This window comes from Sardina pilchardus, chromosome 17 (genome assembly GCF_963854185.1).
Source record: "Sardina pilchardus chromosome 17, fSarPil1.1, whole genome shotgun sequence".
NCBI classification, from domain to species: domain Eukaryota; kingdom Metazoa; phylum Chordata; class Actinopteri; order Clupeiformes; family Clupeidae; genus Sardina; species Sardina pilchardus.
In genome coordinates, this window is record NC_085010.1 from 23,144,078 (window position 1) to 23,160,353 (window position 16,276).

General features: G+C 44.3%; 1 protein-coding gene across 1 annotated transcript in view; it reads right to left on the bottom strand.

Annotated features, from left to right (window-relative positions):
* Positions 1-12,617, bottom strand: part of foxp2 (forkhead box P2) — a 136,904-nt gene extending 124,287 nt beyond the window's left edge. The window contains 3 exon segments of the mRNA XM_062518225.1: positions 410-479; positions 1,158-1,226; positions 12,515-12,617. The gene's annotated coding sequence lies outside the window, so the exon portion shown is untranslated.
* Positions 12,618-16,276: the final 3,659 nt, after the last annotated feature.

The following is a 16,276-nucleotide window of genomic DNA, read 5'->3' on the forward strand; positions in this document are numbered from 1 at the left end:
TAACAGAATGGGCAACACATTTATGTTATTAGGACAAGGTGAAGGTTAGAAGTGTGTTTAACTGAAGCCTAAGGTTAAAAGTGTGCTTATAATTCTCGAGCAGAGATAATGGGAACTCTGAACTTGTCAAAATACAAAGTAAAAAAAAAAAAAAGATACTTCATGAAGTGTGCACAATTGCCTGTCACGACGAAGTGGTATGTAATGTAGAGAGTGGAAGTTCAGAAAAGACACCAACTTTACTGATGCAATAAAATAACAATGTCTCTTACTCACCACCCCCCCCCCACACACACACACTTTAATACAAATGCCAAAGAAACCTCTTGCAGCAAGTGGACACTAATAGGCCTGAATGGACCAACACATAAAATGCAAATGACCATTTAAAAAGACTACAGGTACTCACCACTTTTCCTGGACTTCAGAATACGCTTGTTCTGCCTTCCGTTATGGCAACTGCCATTCCATATTTCGTCCTGGATAAAATGAGCATTTTTTTAATGTCAGAGAGAAAAAAGGGGCTTTGGCCATTAAAGAGCAGTGGTCAATTAGCAAAACAGCACTGCAGAAGTGGGCACTCTCGGCCAACGCTTGAAAAATAATGGATTTGGCGTGCCGTTTGAATGACATGTCTCATCATGCATTTACATTAAGTGCTGACAATACATTTGATTTATATTCCCATAAATTGGAAGCTATACAGAAAATAATTCGATATGTGTTTCTGACAGCAGTTGCTGCTCCAGGAGCTGAACTTCAAAGGGAAGACGTGCACACATATTAAGGTTCTCTAGCTATCGGTATCATGTGAAAATATTTGGAGGAGGAAGGCAAAGCAAACAGAAAACTAAAACCTATTGCCGCTGTGGGGCATTCTGTCACGCTAGATGGACAACAATCTTCTGAGATATTCTAGAGATAAAAAACAACAAGATTATCCCTCGACTCTCAAGTTTTTCTCTCTGCAGCCAGCAACACAGATTAAGCCTTTGGTACAGTTCTCTGAAAAACTTGTGTCAAAGAGGTAACACGTTCCGATTCATTCCGCTTCCTTTCAAAAGGGGGACACATCTGTCAAAGGCTGGGAGACACCAGCAGGACCAGAGGAAAAAGGCTGTTTTTCTTTTTTCTTTTTTTTTTTCACACACACTTACCCTTGGGGGAGAAACTTGCCAGCAGTGTCCGTCAGAGGAACACGCGGGAAGAGCCGAGGCGAGGACGATCTGAAAAAGAGAAGAACCAGAATGAAACAACATTACGAACATATTAAAGCCATTACAGACGGCGTAAGGATCCTAATGCGATGTTGACACAACTGTTTTGCGTTAGATATGCGAGTGGTTTTGTCTGTGTTTTACTTGCGCAGTATAACTTTATTTATGGCCTCGGGAATGTCTGGACCATTTAAGTACAAAACGATGAAGATGCCATCCATCAAAACACATCTGAAACTCCCTATCTCTCACTTTCACAGTATCGCTCAGTCCATAATGACTGTTTTAGCACAAAATAACAAAATGTGTCTTCTGGAAAAAGAAAAAGTCAACAGCATGTCTTGAGGGCTCATGCCAGTGGGAGCGTAAATCACAGTTTACACCCTGCGTTAACATTTCAGCTGACACTTACAGGTGTACGATAATGACCATGCCACGCAAACACCGGCCCCACAGAACAAGGAGGGGAGGGGGTGTGCATGTGTAGTGTGAACTCACTGTCCTCCTCGTGTCTATAGCCCAAACTAAACACACATCTACACACACACAGCGGAAAAAAAACACCTCTCAATGTGTGTGTGTGTGTGTGTGTGTGTGTGTGTGTGTGTATTTTTTTTCCCTCTCTCCCCCTACGTGCATTTTTTTCCCAGAATTCCAATGACCCCTACAGGCAACCAGCAACTCCAGCATGGCATGGAATGTGCTCTCTGAACTGTACAAAGGCACTTCAGCCTGGAGACTTCTGCTGGAAACAAAAACCTGCCAAGTGCCATTATTTTTACTGTCTGAGTCTGGGGAAATGTTGCACAGATGCCTGCTATATAATCATAAAAATAGTAATAATAATAATAATAATAATAATAATAATAATAATAATATAAACAAACATTATATTATCATTTTTGTTTATTATTATTATTATTATTATTATTATTATTATTATTATTATTAAATCATTTACTCTTTCAAAGATTCAGAAGCCTCTTGGGTTTACATGTGCGATTATTTACAATTTTGTAAGCCTACTAATGCTGCCATTTAGAGGCGTACACAAACATCCTATCGCACTCTGGAGCAGAGCGTAAGCCCTTTAGGCTTAGTCAACATTTGAATGAGAGATTTGCGCGCAAAATTAGATTTGAAAATGTTCAACACTTTTGTGTAAATAAACGCCGTGAATGAGAGGCAACATAAGCATGCAAGCATCCACTAATCGCTGCAAATAATCACGAAACATTATTTTTTGCTAATGTTCCGATAATTTTTAATGACTTCTGAGGGTTTCTTTTTTTTTTCTTTCATACACGCGCTTGCATTTCGGCTGTAAATCTTGTACAATTTAATTCGCGAGCAATGCAACCAGAATGCCATTAGTCTGTGTGACCTCGAAATGCTAGGGACTTACAAATACCATACACATTTCCATTCGGCACACAAAGCAGCCTCTAAATGCTATCAAATTATACACACTCTGCTTTCACACTCAGAAGGACCCTAATAATACCGTACCCTGATATTTACATGAAATGCGGCAGTAAGTCTAGATAAACTATTTCAAATCGAGCACAGAAATACCTCCACAGCCTCAAAAGCAGCACAAGCAAAAGGGGGACGATGAAAGAAGACATTATGCTAACAAGTCAGATTACTGTACACAATAATTTTATCTTTAAAGTAAATACCATGCCTCTGTTATAGGGCTAGACTGCTATGGAAAGTCACTGCCATACCCGCCCCCACCCCCCCACCCCACCCGCACGGGGGCCAAACGCGCTCTTATCTGAGCGAGTCGTGCAATTCAGGCCCCCCGAACAAAGATGAGTCTTCAAGCTCCGTCTATTCATCGCCGGACGTGTAATTACCCCCGGTTCACAGTCTAGACGTCCGCCGCTTTCTCTGCATTTAAGACCCCCATCTGCATCATGCGTGGCACTCGCTAGCCCTCCGCGCGTTAAATCTGCCCGCAGATAAATTAGCGAAGAATGCGGCGAAAGCGACACAATGAAAAGAACTTTATCCTTCCCCCGCTGGTAAATGAGATTTCTTTGAAATGCAGATCAGTGGCGCTAGATTAGTGAATTTTAGCCGCTGTCAACATCATAACAAAATACAAATGTGATTGTTCGCCCGGGACTTATCTTCTTGCCTCCATCTGCTGGCTGCTTATTTACCAGCCTTGATTTACTATGCAGATCTAAATAAGAGGCATCAAAAGGAGGGCTTACAACACAATGGCTTCTTAAGCTCCTACATCAAGGTATTTGAGAAAGGAGTCCAATGGAAAAAAGGGCTACCCATCAAAGGCACATCTCTAATGAACTTCCATATTAGAGGGGGGGGGTGTGTGGGGCTATAATGCAGACACTGACAGAGACAGAGAGAGGAAGAAAGAGAGAGAGAGACAGACAGACACAAAAGTCAGAGACAAGGTGCTGGAGAGACAAAAAGAGAAGAAGAGAGACCAGGGAAACCGAGAGAGAGAGATAAAGGAACAGATGAACAGAGGGAATGAGGAATGAAAGAAAGCATTAGTGACGTGATTGAGGAGGTGAGATGAGACAAACTCGAGAGACCAAAAATAAAACAAAACCCTTAAATCAGGGGTACTGGGGTGGAGACTATAGGCGCCGGGGGGGCCACACCACCCCGAGACCCCCCGGCCTGGGAGACAGGTATGAGTGACGCAGGGACGGGGCCCAGGCTGGGCCGTGGAGAGGTGAGATCTGGGTAAACGCTAGGAGCTCAGGTAAGACAGGATGAGCCGTGACATGACAGCACACATTCCCACAGGCCCCTGGGGGGCAGAGAGGCTGGGGCCTCTGCAGGCTGTCGGTGCCGCTGCCGCTACTGCTACTGCCGCTCCCTCTAATGAAATATGGCCATGAGAAAATACCATGAACATGAACTGTGCTCTACTGTATCTGCACTGGGCTGGGTGCAGATTTACAGGAAGCTTCTTGAAGTGTGTGTGTGTGTGTGTGTGTGTGTGTGTGTGTGTGTGTGTGTGTGTGTGTGTATGGGTGTGTGTGTATGGGTGTGTGTGTGTGTATGCAGGTGTGCACGCAGGTGTGTCCGTGTGTGCTGGTGTGCTGGTGCTAAAAGCATGTGATTTTGTGTGTATATGTCTGCACATGAACATGTGTGTATGTGATTGTCTGAGTGTGTGTGTGTGTGTGTGTGTGTGTATATAAACGTGTTATGTGAGTGTGCCAGTCTGCTTTCCTTCTGTACACAGTTTACAAGCAAAGCGCTGCACTGAAGACTCAAGTGGATAGTGCTTTCCTGGAGATCCCACACAACCACTGTAATCTTCAAAGCTTCAGGAGTGAAATTTAAAGGGTGGGGGGGAGGGCAGTCTCTTAATTTCACGCCGTATTTGTTGCATCCTGCTTACGGGGGGAGGATTACAACCCAAATCCCATAACTGAGGTGGGGGGGGCCAAAAAGCGTCTCACTTTGTCAAGGATTGGGCCCTGATCAGTGCCATATTTGATCCAGAGATGACAGTTATCGAGGAAGATTATATTTATTTCATGCTCATTCCTGTACACACACACAAACACACAGCCAACACACACACACACACACACACAGACACATACACACACACCGAGACAGAGAGAGAGACTCAGACACAGACGCAGACATACATACTGTACATATTTACATATGGGCTGTGTAAAAAGACAGGGCCGTGTTATTGCAGCGCTCGCGTCTCTGGTTTGCATTAAGACCCCACCGTGCACTCATGATGGTGAGTTTAACCAGCAACAATCAGCCCTGGAGCTCTGTGTAGTCAGGTCCCGCACACATGTGGCACGCGGAGTTGAGGGGGGGGGGGGGGGACGGGACAACTGGAGGGGGCGTTGGGGGGGTGGGGGGGGCACGACCAGATGATGGAGGGATAGAGGGGGGGTATGAGGAGAGGTGTGTGTGGCGCGTGGCAGCCACTCGCGTGCCAGTCGGTAGCTCCGAGGCATGTCCTACCTCAGAATTACTGCTTCCATACACAAGCAATGGAGAGAAGAAGACGTGAGGAAAGGGGAGACAGAGAGGGTGGAAGTAGAGGACTGTTAGGATGAGTATAACAAAGCTAAATTGATTGATTGGCAAAAACCACAAAGGAACGACATGGTCTACAAAAACACAAACAGACTCTCACTCACACACACACACACACACACACACACACAGATCAGCGAGCAGCAGTGGCATCCTCTAGGCTGTGCACTGCCGCGCAAACCACAGTTGTCTGCTGATCTCCGCCCCCCATCCTCTCTCCCCCTCTCCCACTCTCCCTCTCTCCCTCTCTCCCATTCTCTCTCTCTCCTCTCCTTGCCAAATGGGCTGGTTGCCAGTCCCATTTGCAACCATGAGGGACCGTGGCATTTTTTTTCCTGTTTAATGAAATGACAAAACAACAGATTTACATATGCAGAAACAGGTGCTGTAACAGGTTTAACTCCTCTTGACCTAAACCGTGTTGGGAGAAGAAGACAAATAATTTAAAAATATATATATATATTGTTTAGAAGAAGGAGAGAGAGAGAGAAAGAAAGAGAGAAAGTGAAAATGAGAGACAGAAAAAAAAGAAAGTTTATTAGTAACAGCTGCCTGAAGGTATTTAGGCTCGGATGGGTACTCAAGTCTCCACCATCTGTGCTGCAGGTTGCCAGAAGTGACAATCTAAATTAAAAACCACTCATCAAAAATCATAAAAATAAACCATTGTGTTCCTGTGCCCATATGCTCTAGAATGTCTCTGGGAGCAAGGAGAGAGAGAGAGAGAGAGAGAGAGAGAGAGAGAGAGAGAGAGAGAGAGAGAGAGAGAGAGAGATGGGTAGAGAGAGTAAACAAGGGAGAGAGACAGATGGAAAGAAGAGATGGTAAAGAGAGATAGTGACAAAGGTAAAGAGGGTGAGAGAGAAACAGACACAGATGACAAGACAGACAGACAGATAGAGGGAAGGAAAGTGGGAAAGAGAGAAGGAAGTACAGGTAAAGTTGGACATTCACCAGTTCCTCTGCTCTATACCAGGCACGGTCAATGAGACACACACACACACACACACACACACAGACACACAGACAGACACACACACACACACACACACACACACACACAATTGGGAACTCCGTTGTCTGATCAACTGCATTCCACCACTGATCCCAATGCCAACAGCAAGAAAAGAAGAGGAAAGAGTTCCCTTGTTAGAGAGGATTCCCAATGTGTTTGTGTTTGCACGCACACGTCTGCCTGTCTGTCTGTCTGTCTGTCGGTCTGTCTGTGGGTTTATAATTCTTTCCTCAAGACAAACAGGAATTTAATATTGCTTATAAGTGCACTATTGAGCACACTATTAAGTGCACTAACTACACCATATGCCAGTTAATTTAATACAGCAACACTCATATCCACTAACTAATCACAGCAATGGCCCTTGACACACAGTTGACTATGAACAAATGAGATATTTCTGGCATATTCCAGAGAAGTATTTCCAGACTATTCTTCCAGCGAAACACACTGAAGTAAATACGCTATTCTGAAAGAGACGTTGACATAATATCTAGTGTGCCTCTGTACAGAAGGTGGAGCGGGCGCGTTTGTCCACAGACTCGTGTCCCGGTTTCGAGCCACCACAGAGAGCAAACTCGAAAAGTCAGTCGCAGATTGCTCTTTTGCCCTCCTTTCGAAAGACATCATCGCCTTTCCCCTTGTTGTTGCTTTGCCCTGTTTGTATTTAGAGGCAGGCGGGTGGAGGGGGGAGTGAGGGCCCCGGGTGTGTGTGTGTGTGTGTGTGTGTATGGGGGTGTGGGGGGGGGGGGGGGGGGTGGGGGGCGACAAACCTGAGATGGCCGTGACCCTGCGTGAGTGTGTGTGTGTGTGTGTGTGTGTGTGTGTGTGTGTGTGTGTGTGTGTGTGTGTGTGTGTGTGTGTTTGTAAGGGGTTGGGGGGGCAGAAGGCAGCTCCATATGCCTGCAGCCCCGAGCCTGCTGCTCTTTCTGCAGCCTAATGTGCTTGTCAGGAGACGTTAGTCTCACAAACCCCGTATGTGTGTTTTGCCTCCTGTTTTACACAACATGTTGAAAATAAACAGATTTTTCCCCTTGCTCTGTGCGTGTATTTGTGTGTGTGTGTGTGTGTGTGTGTGTGTGTATGTGTGTGTGTGTGTGTACTCTCACCCTTTCTGCAAAACAACCCTGTCCTCAGAGACAGAAGAAACCAAGGTCAGCACGAGGCCTGGTGGAATGTACATAGTCACAGAAGACTGACGCGTGTCAAATCACCTTTTCTTTATTTCATTTAAGCCTTTACAGTATGTTTCCGTGAAAACACTTTTTTTTTTGTATCAACCATAACAGACTCCAATCAGGCCACCACTTGTCACTGCAAGAGAGACCTGATGCATTAGCTCCCATTTAGCTCAGAAACGGACTCATTCACTGACAATTAAAAATAAATCCAGAGGCAGAGTTGTGAACTTAAGTGGTGCAAATCAGTGTACCCTAGAATATACATATAACAATCACTGTGCCAAGTCAAGACTTAAGAAAAAGGTCATGACTAACTGCCCTCCCCCACCCCACCCTACCCCTTCACCCCCTTCTCTCTCTCTCGCTCTCTCGTTCTGTTGTGCGGGTCACTGTTTACAGCAACCACTGACCCTTAGGCTGATCTGTGCTGACTGTCGGGCGACCTTGCCGGTTGCCACCACTGACCCTGCCTCGTCTTCGATTTGGGGGGGGGGGGGGGGGGGGGGGGGGGGGGTTGAGGAGCGGAGGGGTCGGAGTGGGGAGTGCCGATGAGTGTGGGGTCAGCACCCTGAGAGCAATGTGCTCTTCTACACCATTCTTCCTCATCCCCCACCTCCCTCCTCCTCCTCCATTTCTCTCCTTCTCAACGTTTCCTTTCCTTCTGGAAAGTGGAGGCATCGCCGTCTGTTGCCAGAACGCAAGATGAGCGTTCAGGGGCAGACACAAACAAGAGAGGCGAAAGAGTCTGTTTTGACAAATGACTCCACATTACCCCCTCGGTGTCAGAGAGTCACTTATCTCAAAGATGAATTATGTCGCGGGAGATAAGATAATAAACAGCCAGGGCTGGGGGGGCGAGGGGGGGGGGTACCAGCTCCAAACAGTCACAGAGAGGTGAGGAGTCAGTTCGCTTAAGATGGAGGGCTTCGTTTATGGACAGAAACCTGAAGCTCAATTGAGCGCTGTGCTGTTAAATGGCATCCGCTCAGAGACCGAGAGGAACGCATCCAAAGACAACACGCAAGCGAACCAGCCGAGGGGATATGAACCACCGCGTCCAGTGTGCGTTTATGGCTGTTGGGAGGGCCAGTGCATTTGAGCTCATTTCCTAAACCTACCTGATGAAGTAACAGAGTAACGAGGGGGGGGGGGGGGGGGGGGTCAAACATAAACGGCTAACCCCGTTGGGCACCCCGTCGTATTCGTCGTCTCGTTTGAAAACCTGCTCGGGTACCGGTCATTCTCTGCTGTGTCCGCGCTTAGCCCTCTACATCTAATCCCGAACTCCACTGACCGCACCCCTGTGTTTTGGGGAAAAAAAAATAAAAATTCCCAGCCAGCCAAAAGTCACAGCGTTTGCTCCTTAGTCAACCCTAGAGCGAACCGGGATTAAAGAGTGACCCAGAGCGTAACTTTAAAAAAAAGAGAGAAGAGAGAGAATGAGAGAGAGAGAGGGAGAGAGATGGAGAGAGAGAGAAAGAGAGAGATGGAAAGAGTAAAAAAAAAATAAGTCTTGAAGGTTTAGTAGTGCTCAGTGACTGAGGAACACCAAACAGCATTACTGCGACAGGGATAATTACGGGAGAGCCGGGGCCTCTTAAGCACCTAATGCAGTCTTTTATCTGAGCAAGTCAATCTCTCCTGGGCTGACAGCTCGCAGCATATGATCCCCGTAAACAAATACTCTCACGCGGCCTGAAAGTGCCATGAAAGGCCAAAACTGTCAACACAAATTCCATTCTTGAGGAGGCGAGGGGAGGGGAGGGGAGGGGGAAAGGGGGGAAGAGGGGGGAGGAGGGGGAGGAGAGGAGCAGGGGAGAGAAGTTGGAAGGAGGGAGGGGAGAAAAAGAAAAAGAGAGGAAAAAAATGAAGGAAGAGAGAGAGAATGGAGGAAAAAAATAAAGGAGACTTGATCACCTCTGGTTGCCTTAACTTGCATGGAGGGTTGTCATGGAAACCCAGGGAGGAAGTTAAAGTGGATAAAAACAGAAAGCTTTTTTTTTCGTCTTCTTCTTCTCGCTGTAATTGCCATTAAGGCTCGACGGCACCTTTTTCCCCCAGCTGTGTGCGTTGCTACGACGAGGTTAGCGATTGACATTTTTCTCTGACCAGCATGCTCTGGCCCTTTGTTTTTTTCCCTCTTTGACACCCCGCACCCTTTCGTCTTTTTTCGACCCCCCCCCCCCTTTCCAAAACAACCGATCGCCTCCGAGGGGTTGAGCATGTGAGCATTTTTATTCAAAAACCAACTCTGTGGCATCGAGGGCAATCAAGATGGCAGAGGGTGAAAGGCAGAGTTTACGTGAACTTTTCAAAAACAAAAGGGGAGGGAAAAAAAACAAAAAACAGACGCAAGCTATTTATAAGACGTGGCGAAACCTAGGGCACCTCGCCCCAGAGAACGCGCGGCGCAGACTAGCGAGCGAGCGAGCGAAACGGACGGAGAAACGAGACGAGAGATTTTCTCCCCGTGGCCCTGTCCCTGCTTCCGCTCCTGCTCCTGCTCCTGCTCCCGCTCTCTCTTCTGTCGGGAGGACTGCTTCTTTAGGCTGATGCATGGCAGCTATTTGCATGTGTGCATATTTAAGAGCCACGGCCCAGAGGTAATGTAGCAAAGCGTTGCTATGAGAGGCTCAAAAAAAAAAAATCAATATGGAAGTGCACATTAACCTGCACAAGCTCTGCCGGCAGAGGCAGCGCCATCTCACTCCAACCTGATAGGGATAAATGATTGCAACTTGTGACAATGCACACACATCAATCCTCGGGAGAGTGTTCATTTTGCGATTAACATAATGAAACGCACGTACCTACCTAACCCCCCCCCCCCCCCCACACACACACACACACACACACACACACAGGCCAATGATAAATGCATCTCCACTAAGATGAATGCATGTCTGAGACATAGCTGAGCCCATGCTGTGGGTGGGTGGGTGTGGTGTGTGTGTGGAGGGGAGGTTGGGGAGGGGGCTACTGTGTCACAGAGGTCAGCTGTCATTTGTCTGTGGGAGACAGGCATGTTAGGACAGGACCCCCCCTCCCCGTAACCCACCCTCCCACCCACAAACACCCCCTCACTCCAAACTGAAAGTCGAATGGTCAGAATAAGGCTAATTAAAATCACCTGGTGATGGGGGATACGACATGTGTGAGTGAGCGAGTGTGTGTGTGTGTATGTGTATGTGTGTCTGTCTATGAGCACTGAGCATGTGTGTTCATGGATGGCTGTATATATTTGTGTGTGTGTGTGTGTGTGTGTGTGTGTGTGTGTGTGTGTGTGTGTGTGTGTGTGTCTCTGAAACGAAGGCCTGGGCACGGCAGCAGGGTTCTAGAGTGTATGTGTCCCAGGCCGCCACAGAGAGCCCTCAAAAGATTTTTAGTTTTTTTTTTTTTTTTTAAGGGCCGAGCGTTATTAGCCCCTGCTTTGAAGAGTGCCGCCGTGCTGAGTGATGAAATGAGGTGGTGGTGGTGAAGGGGGTTGTGGTGGCAGTAAAGGGGAGTCCAAAGTGGAGGTGGTGGAGGTAGGGAGGGTGGCACACCTGCATTTCACCTGTGCAGCTGCCAACAGCACACAGAGGTGTGCCTGTTTTAATGCAGGGTCATAAACCAGGCTCGGGTCATGGTAGGTAGGGGGTGTTGGAGGTGGTGGTGATGGTTGGGGCAGAGGTGGGGGTAAAGGGTGGTGTTGGGGGGGTGGGGGGGTGGGGGGTAGTCCAAGGCACCTTGTTAACGCTTAAAAAAAAAAACCTTCACTGATTGATTTCTTTGCAGCGTTCCTCAGTCCGAACAGACTAGGCTAAAGGGCTGTAATATTCTGAGGCCAGACAGAGCTAGCCTCCAATGTACACTTCACCTCTGAACACTATCTGCCTCTCACATCTAATGTACAATTAACACAGCCTCACGGAGGATATACAGTGCGGGAGAAAGGCTGCAAGAACACGGTAAGATGGAAGAAATTGCTAAACAATTTTGGCAAATAACAAAAAAAAATCAAATATTGCAGTGCAGCCACACTTATTGATGGTGGTATGATAATCTGATTATTAATAGGACTATGTGATATAAAAAGGCAGATGTTTAAACATTATATTAAGCCTATAAGCCTGTATTTAATTAATTTTGAAATGTGGTCAATACACAAATGTTGAGGAATCATCAGGAAAAATAATGCATGAATCATATGCAAATTGAGTTCAAATGAACATGCATGGCAAAATTATCAAACACTTCGGGCAAAGAAGGTAGCACAGTCAATTTTACACATTTGCAAATTGACACAAATATGCGATATGACCTTTTCATGAAAATTGTGCTCAAAAAGAAGCAAGTAGAAGACGTCAGTAAAATGTGACATTTACAAGGTAGTAGGACACTAAGTATATTTTCTTAAAACGTGTATTTTATATTGTTTGCCACCTTCACACATGTGTTCGTCGGGAGAGATAATGCAAGAAAAAAAGTGGCCTTTTAAAAATAAAGACAATCTTCAGACATACTGTCTAGAGATCAAAGGCAAAAAAAGACACATGTTGAGTTGATATATTTCGCTTGTACTGAAAGTACATACGTCTCCGAGTTATTTTGAACTCAAAATGCCGCGGTGTATCGACTAACAAACTATTCGTGTTGACAAACATATTGTTTGTACATAAACAGCAAAATATTAACTTTGCGTCCCGTGGCGCAAGAGGGAAAAGTATGCCCGGTAGCATCAAAGAGTGTTTGGTCATCTTAAAAGTGGCTATGCCTTTACTCCCCGTTGACTCTTCACTGACCCACGCCGGGGTTGCTGCGAGAGCTGGAGTCCTTACTAGCAACAAACTATCGCACAGCGACTATTGTGTCGACAACAACGCCAGAAAGAAACGTTTAGTTGGCTAACCGCAAAGCACTCAAAACGCTACCTTTCTACTAGCCTTCTCCATATCAGAGGTCCTAGGGACGGCAGCCCACCTATCGATAACGAGTTGTGAAGTGAAACTCAACGGGTGAAGAGAGATTAATAGTGAAGTGAAGAGGACAAAACTTACCAAAAAGAGAGAAGTAGCTTTCTGCCTCCGTCAACAACGCGGGCAAGAAGAAAGTAATAAGTCTATGTAGGTTTCACAGTTATGCAAGCTTCACACGTGAAGGTACGAGTTAATCATAAAGTAGAAAAATGAACAACAAGGCGCTGAGTAAATAAAAGCTGCGATATTCCTCCGCTCGGAGATGCCCGCGTAGCCGTGCTGCTGTCTTCAGTCAGTGTGCCGCTGCTGTTATTACTCATGCAACAGAAACAGCAGTACACTCCGTCCTGCTAGAATGCTCTCGCATGACGCGCAATGCCAAGAAGTAGCTTGTTTTTGCATTACGATTCAATACATCAAGATGTATTCCGCGAAGTATTTGGGACTAGCTTATTAGAATGCAGACCCCGGGGAAGCACTTACGCGGAGTTGGATATTGTTATTTTTTGGAGCACTGCGACCCCGTGTGACGTCATATGTCCACCTGCTATGTAAACAAAAAAACCCTCATCAGAAGTTTAATGAGTAGGCCTACACCACTCCGGACAATCACAAATAAAACACCACACACCACAGTCTACCATATAATCTATATCTATTTGAATGCCTTTATAGTAGGCTAAATGAGAAGTAGAGGCTATTTCAAAAGGTTATCGTTATCAGCTCCATAGCATCTTTTATTAACAAATAGTCTGATTTGTTGTTAAGATGCAAACTGAGGAAGAATAAATGGAGGGTGTATTTGAGGACAGTTGACTTAATTTTGTAACTGAATAGCTTAAAAACATTCATTTGAAAAGGTTGTCTGTGTTAAATTTGTAATGACAATTTTGGCGCTGCAGTCTAACAGGTCGGAGGTCATGCATCAAAACAAACGGTAAACAGCTTTCTTAAACATTTAGTTATTGTCTATATTTGCACACTATAAATAAAGGTTATATGACATCAATATTAACACGTTTATGTGGAAGGCATGCTAGTTTTGTCGGTTGTTGACTATCTACATAACACACACATACCTACTTTGAAATCTACATTTAATAAACTGAGAACGATAACACTCAAGGTAGATTTTGGGTCTTTGAAATGAGTTTTTAAACATGCGGGATGAGAAGCTATGGCGAATTCAGACACACGGATCATGCGCTGAGATCACAACAGTTTATTTAATGTTGTTTAGAAATGTTTATTTGTATTTCATATTTGATTTTGTTACATCATTTATCTGTTGCCATTTATAATTTCCCAAACGTTGAAACAATCGTCACAAGATTGATTGTACATTTTTACAACAAGATATTTCTGTTAATGTCTTTTTTTTCTTGCTTGATTTTGCACATTTTGTCATCGCTAATAATGTATCTTATACGTGATCGTTCTTAAATTGTCCTAGATTCTCACGAAAGAAGAGAGCCTTTGTGCCTTTTGCCATCTACATTGAAAGACAATCTCATGTGCGATAGGCTATGTGAACTATCTGGTTTCCAATGTCTGATTCTGGAAATATGTATCAATAGCGTTTTAATTGTAGTATGCTTAATTAACATGTTAATCATACAATTAAATATTAAAGCGAAATATTTAATCTATTTTAAATATCATGGCGATGCAAAAGCTTGTGCAGTAACGTGACTTTATAAGAGACAAGTCGACGTGCAATAGTGACTCTGTAGAATGCATGTTTTATTTGTTTTCCTGGAAAACAGTATTTCAAAAGTTGTATGTTTGTGTAAGATTTTTTTTCGCCGACTGTCCTATTACCTGTCCGTTTAGGAAAACAATGTCTCCACATTTATTGCACATCTCTTTGAACTCTTGATGTTTATTATTAGGCTGATTATATGTTCCCGAATAAATAAGCTTTGTATTTTAAATAAATCCATCCTATTAAGATACAGTAGGTTACTTTATTTGTTCTTTTCAAAATATTAATAATCACAGTCTTTATTAAAACTTTGCGAATTATCATGCTTTTTTTCTTTTTCAAATACATGTTGCCCTGCATCCAGTCTTGCCTAACGTTGTTGTTTTGAAATGTCCTTTAGTGAAGGGAAATTTGCCATTCCAATGCACTCTGTAGTCACAGAAAGATGTCTCGAAACTGTGAATAAACTCAGGCGAGTTTACAGTTCGAAATGGTGATTATGGAGTTTTGCCTCCCCCTAGCGGCTTTAATGAACCTTTCCATGGTGAACCAATCGACCAAACTTGTTTTGCAATGCTGCACACATATCTGGGGGTACAGTGCCACCCAACGGATATATTCGACGTTGCAATAACATTTTTTTTTTTTTTTTTTTCTTTTTTTTTTACAATTAGTGTATCATAGTTCAAAATGGCGACAGAGCAATTATATAGTGGGGTCAAGACTGCAGACACAGAAATGTAACCTAGCAAATAAGCTATATTTTATGTTTATTTGTGAAATGTTTCCCTGGGAATAACATCACTGATATACAGTAGAGGACAAAATCAAATATGTAGCTTTTATTGTGGCAGATAAAAACTCTGTAGAGAGACAAAGACAGAGAGAGACTTGAGTCAGCACACTCATAAAGACTAATGTTAGAAACAACACACATTTGTTGTAAGAGGATACACTGTGTAGCAAAAGCAGTGTGTTAGAAACACATTCTGTTATCCATATCTGGACATATAGATATGTTAAAAACAACACAAGTTGTGTTATTTTCAACACATTCATTTTGGTGAATGGGATGTGCAACAGCTGCTGACGTTAAAATGAAATCAGCTTCTGTAACTTGGCCAAGAGGTACTGTATGGGACTGTGCAGATTAAAACAATGTTTTGTTCTGTCCAACAAAATGTTTGAATATGTTTGAAACTTCAATACTAACTGACTAACTCAAGTTTTGTGAACTGAGTACTGCTAAACATCTGGAATACACACTTTAGACTGTGTTTATTCTCATGGAATTCTCAGTGCCCTTGAGCTGTGCAAGTACAGTAGCGTGGATCTATGCAAATCCTTCGACTGCTGATGCTAATACCGCTTCAGATGACATACTGTAGCCTACCGAGTTCTTTTTTTCATCTTATGAGGAGACTTGGCATTTACAAGGTGCTATAAGCAAACGCTAAGCAATACTTGCTAGTTAATAGTTCTCAGTTGCGGTTTAATCAGCCCATTGACGTCTTCCTTAATCTATTTCACCCTCACAAGTATCCTCCTGTGTGAGGGTTGTTGGGAGTGTATTATTTAAAGGATTCCCGGGATTCCTGGGACACTGAAAGACCGGGGTGCACGAAACTTGGTGCTCATGTAGCCCCATAAGCGTAGCATGGAACCATTGTTTCCGAAAGGAGAGCAGGGCGGACACAGTTTTCGGTGAATATCTCGAGAACCGTAGGGCCTAGGAGGACCACTTTTTTTCTGTATGTTGGTCTTAAGGGGCCATGTCAACCCATCCCATAATCATTTCATGTAGCCACCTAGTTAAAAATGAAAAAGCAAAAATGAAATGTTGTAATCGCTGGTATCTCTGGCTGACATGGTCAAAACTGCAGGAAATTGGAATCATTATGACACCTGTAGGGCATAGGGGCTGTGTCAACCCATCCCATAACCACTCTGTGAATAGTGGAATTAAATAGTGCCACCTAGTCAAAAATGAAAAAGCAAAAATATGGCATTGCAACCGTAGGTATCTTTGGTTGACAGGTTCAAAACTGCACGAAATTTGAAGCATACAGTAGGATCACTGTACACTACACACACACACATGCACAAACTACAATGTATATGTGACCCTCCATAGCGAA